The sequence below is a fragment of the Triticum aestivum genome, unplaced genomic scaffold (assembly GCF_018294505.1).
Source record: "Triticum aestivum cultivar Chinese Spring unplaced genomic scaffold, IWGSC CS RefSeq v2.1 scaffold206043, whole genome shotgun sequence".
Taxonomy (NCBI): domain Eukaryota; kingdom Viridiplantae; phylum Streptophyta; class Magnoliopsida; order Poales; family Poaceae; genus Triticum; species Triticum aestivum.
In genome coordinates this window covers 1-5055 of record NW_025236814.1, presented here as the reverse complement: position 1 = coordinate 5055, position 5055 = coordinate 1, and the positions used below count along the sequence as shown (strand labels likewise).

Sequence of the window (5055 nt, the reverse complement as noted above, 5' to 3'; positions counted from 1 at the left end):
AACATCAAATACATATATTGCGTGGAATGTAATGAAACTAATTTGGCGTTGTAGATGTTAATATATGTTTCTGTACACTCAGTCAAACTTAATGAAGTTTGATTCATGACAAAACTCTTACCTTCTTACCTCTCATGTGAAAAGAGGAGATAAGAGGGACCGTGTTAAAATTGGCCATAACTTCAAGTAAGTTGGAACGGAGGGCGTACAATGTTTTCCATACATTCAATGATATATCAATCAGTAGCAAATCTAGTCTCACAAATGTGTGAACCACTTAGCTAGCTAGGCTATTCTCAAGCCACAACGTTCAGAACTTTCTGAAACTTGGCAGTTTGCCTTTTTTCCAGCAAACTACATAATCATAGTGAGAAGTGAAGCACGGGTTCAAGCTTATGTTCAAAAGGATTGTATAGAAGATATTGTACAATCTTAATGACTACTTAAGAGTTTTTTAAGATAGAATGTATGGTCTTTTGGAGTTTTTTTGTCTGTTGCATAACAAAGTAAATGAATTTTCCTTCATGCATTTTTCTATTGGTATTACAAAGTAGAGAACACAACTAATGTCACACCTTCTTCATCATCTTACATTGCATGCCATCGACAAAGAAGAGAAAAGCACATCTCCAGGTATCAATTGTAAAGAGCATCCCAAACCATATCCAGGAACCAAACACAATCCCATCAATCACAAAATAGTACATCCACTGGTCCTCCCCTTCACCATCTGTCTCATCCAATACAATTGAAGTATCTGCACATGGAGTGTCCAGAGGAAGCCCACAAAGCCCAGAGTTGTTGGAGTAAATCAATGGGTTTGTTAGGGTCTGAATCTGTCTCCCAACCGGTATCTTGCCTGACAGAAAATTGTTTGAGACATTTAACGCGCTGAGCCCAGATATGCTCGTGATGCTCGAAGGAATGGCTCTAGAAAGTTCATTAGGTTATAGATCTAAGATCTCAAGAAATTTCAAACTACCAATATCTTCGGGAATGCCGCATGACAGATGGTTTCTTGTTAGGTTTAGAAAGCGAAGGCCCTGAAGGCTGTTTAGCTTTTCAGGGATGCACCGGGACAGCAAATTGTCCGACAAATCAATACCCGTTAGTAAACTGAGTGTTCTTTGGAAAATTAGCTCTTGGCCCTTCTAGGTTATGCGGATCCTATCCTGGTACAACGGCGTTTCTCGGATATTATACTCTTGGCCCTTCCAGATTATAACAATCCTATCTGTCGGCGTATTTGATGGATGCCTCATGGACGCCAGGTTGCCGAAATCTAATGGAATCAATCCGGTGAAGCTATTGCTTGCCATGTCGAGTAGTTGAAGTTGCGAAAGACGTGATAATTCAGCTGGAATTTCTCCAGTGAAGTTGTTTGATCTGAGGCTAAGGATTCGTAATGATGGAATCCAGCTCCCTATCCATGGAGGGAGAGCACCAAAGAACATATTGTTGCTGATGTCTACGGTGGCTAGTGAGTTGCATCCTTTTAGGACCTTGGGGAAGACATCGGAGAAGCCATTTTTGGCGAAATATAGTGATTTGAGAGAGCAGATGTGGCTTTCCTTAGCCGCAGGGATTTCACCTGAGAAAGAGTTGTTGGACAAGTCCATGAACTCGAGAACCTGCAGGTTCCACCAGCGTCAGGGAGCTTCCCAGTGAGCAGGTTTTCAGATAGGTCCATGAACCGTAGAGATAGGAGGGTGCACCAGCAGGCTGGGAGGTCTCCATTGAGCCGGTTACTCGAAAAATCTAGTACTTAAACAAACAGGATCCTACAGAGCTGGTGTGGATGGCGCTGACGAGGTTGTTGTTGTAGAGTTGGAGTGTGAGGAGGTTGTGCATGTCATCGAGCTGCAGTGGGATGGAGCTGAGGACTTTTGGGCAGAGAGAGTCATAATTCTCAATAAGCCTCCAAACCTGCTTCGCTGGCAAGGCCATGTTAAAGCTATGTATGTCCCTGAAGCCCATACCACCCATCTCTTTCGGCACACAGATCTTCCACCATGCGAACCAACCAATGCATTCTTCTACGGTCTTCTTTGTCACCCCACCAGTAATGCGACATTGCGTCAGTGATCGCCTTGCAAGTTTTCTTTATCCCACCTCGCTCCTTTATCCGTTGTTGATATTTTGGAAAACATGTGATCCCTACAGGCAAGAATTGTGGGCTGTCTCAAGGGAGGGATATTAAAGGAAGGATTCCATCTTATCCTTAAAAAAGAAATCATGGGGCTGGATTTATCAAGGATGCATGGCAAATAATCAGGAAGTGTGGGCTGTCTCAAGGGAGGTGTATTAAAGGAAGGATTCCATCCTTAAAAGGGAAATTATGGGGCTGGATTTCCAGATTGTGGACTTGGAAGGATTAACAATTATCAAGGATGGACTTAGCGATTGTGATCCTCAAGAGGAGGGATGTGCTGCCATAGGGGATTCGAACAAAGTAGTAATGCAGCTCGGTAGAAAAAAGAGAACAAACTATTGTGAGAAGGACGTGCTGCCGTAGGGATTCGAACAAAGTAACGCAACCCCGCTCAAATAAATACAAATATGGCGGATAAAAAAATTGTAAGGTCAAAACGGGTGAAAAAGATTCCAATTTTTTCAGCTTTGCAATTTCCTCATACATATTTTTTTAATGCCCTAAGTTAACACCGGATGCCTTTATCACTCTCGATGCATCGGAGTTCCTTTGTCTGAACCCACACACCATCAGAACCGCATCGAGAATTATAATTCATTCAGATGAAGCAGAGTTTGAATCGTGCTCTCCAGAATGATGTATTTTCGCGTTCAATCTATACCAACCGTCACAAGACTATGTCCCGGTCAGTAAAGAATTTCCAATTACTAGAATAATGTAGATGTTGTCAACTTCCTAGACTTTGTTCTTGGTCCGATTGTTGTCATTGGACGCATGCCATGCTCCATACCAGCCACAGATGTGAAGCAGATGTTGCATACTGTGGCATCACCTCGATGCGGTCATCGAAATGTCACTCCCATGTAAACTTTTGTGTTACTTTTTTAGCCTCGTCCGTATGAGTTTAGATCAGGGAGCCTCAAGTTAGTCCGGTCTACCAAGATATATCACCATCACCATAAACTGAATGCCAATCGTTAACATTACTCCTCCACTACTCCTCTGGTCTCCTCCCTGTGGACAACTAATACACCATTATGGATGTATTGCATCTAAAACAACGGAGGTGAGAATGAAACTCGGAAAGCTACAAACCAAAATGCATATATTTGCTAACGGTTTTGCAAAAACGTTATGGTTGTAAGCGCAATTCTTTGTCATGTTGGGAATAATTTATGTGGATCATAAATTAAATTATGATTTGTATTTTAACCCATGTTAGGGAAGACCATAAAATTTTATCCCGTTGTTACGCACGGGCATTTTTGCTAGTACTAACAAAAAACGCAGCTAGAATTGACGTCGTTGCTTGCCAGTCTGCAGCATAGTTGCCCTAGCGTCGTCTCAATTCGGCCGTTGTATTTGCTGCCGATGCCTCCTGTGTTATGCTCTAACAGTACATGTGCCACCTTCTCTAGATGCATTTCTTGATTCATCTCTCTACGAACTGTAGCTTCTCCATGCAATCCTGGCGTGTTGATCTACAACGCATTGTGCCTACTTGGTTCTGATTGAGGACATGAGGTGGATTTGCAGTCTTATCATGCTCGGCCATTGTGTCCATCAAATCAGTTAAGCTAGGGAAGCTAGCACAAAGGACTCCTAGGATAGCAAGTTGGTCTATATTGCAAATGCAACATACACTGGTGAGAATCATATCCGCTCATCAGCAATCAATTTTACTTCTGAAGTTAAGATTCAACTTTCATCTCACTGCAGCCGCAATCATATGGATCATCTTCAACAAGACTCCTTAGCGCCACCAACTTCATGTTAAACAAGAAGCCAAGGGCTCTGCCAAGAGAAGCATCGAGGCACTTCCTTTCAATGTGACTGACCTACGCTAACACGCAGTCAGCCAGCCACGTCCCATGGTCCCGGGCTACAGCAAGCGTGACCCAAGAGGGCCATCTGATCAGTTTGACCGGCCAACACTATTCAGCACACCGGCTTGAGATATTCATTATGGCTGTCGGCCCACCGTTTAGGACACTAATTTCATTGGAGTAGAGGGGAAGTGGCTCTCGATAGAAAAATCACCAGCTAGCAGCTGGAAGAAACAGAAACGCGGATTATAAAGTGGTGAGTTTTTTTTTAGAAAAGGAGATAAGCAGCCATTTTATTAATTATTCACAAAGACCATACAAAATGATACATCAATAAGTCTGAAGCCACCATCTTGACAACGCCTGTTGCTACTCCTATCTCCTCGATGAAGGTGTGCCGAATGTCTGGGCCTAATACCCAAAAGACATCGCACCAAAACCTAACATCTAAAGCCGGATGTCCCATCCAAGCCACTACCTGGACTGGGTCACACACCGGCCCAGCACACTCCCAGTGAGCACCGCACGCTGCAAGGGCTGTCACCTCCATCTTCCATCTATCCATCCTCATAGCAGAACTGATGCACCGACTTTGCCAGGCCTCTCTGCCATCGACGTCACCACGACGCCAGACAATGTCGTCCTCCTAAGCGAGTCCACCAACCCGCATCGGACGCCGGGACTCCACTGCGCCACGCTGCCGAGATCCATCGGCGTCGATGCGTATGATGAAACACCGCTCCACCTCCTAATCCATATCGCCGCCAACGCCCTCCCAACGGTGTCCATAGTCACACAGCTCCCAAGGTGGCGTCGTCAAGAAGGGAAAGATGCCGAAGGTGCCGTCGCCACCCACCGCAGTTAGGGCTTTCACCCGGGAGACAAATGGCGTGGTGGAAGTAGAAGCAGATCTGACGAGCGTCTCCATGGAGAAGAAAGCGGCGCCCTCGGGCGTCGCCGCCGCCGCAGCCGAAAGGTCGACTAGGGATTTCTCCTGATCTGAATCCTCACCTCCAGCTCCGTCCGCATCGAGGATCGGCAAGTCTTGCGATCCAAATCCGTACGGAGAAGCACACG

General features: G+C 45.0%; 1 pseudogene; it reads right to left on the bottom strand.

Moving 5' to 3' along the window:
* Positions 1-569: 569 nt before the first annotated feature.
* Positions 570-1986, bottom strand: LOC123176471 (receptor-like protein EIX2; annotated as a pseudogene).
* Positions 1987-5055: the final 3069 nt, after the last annotated feature.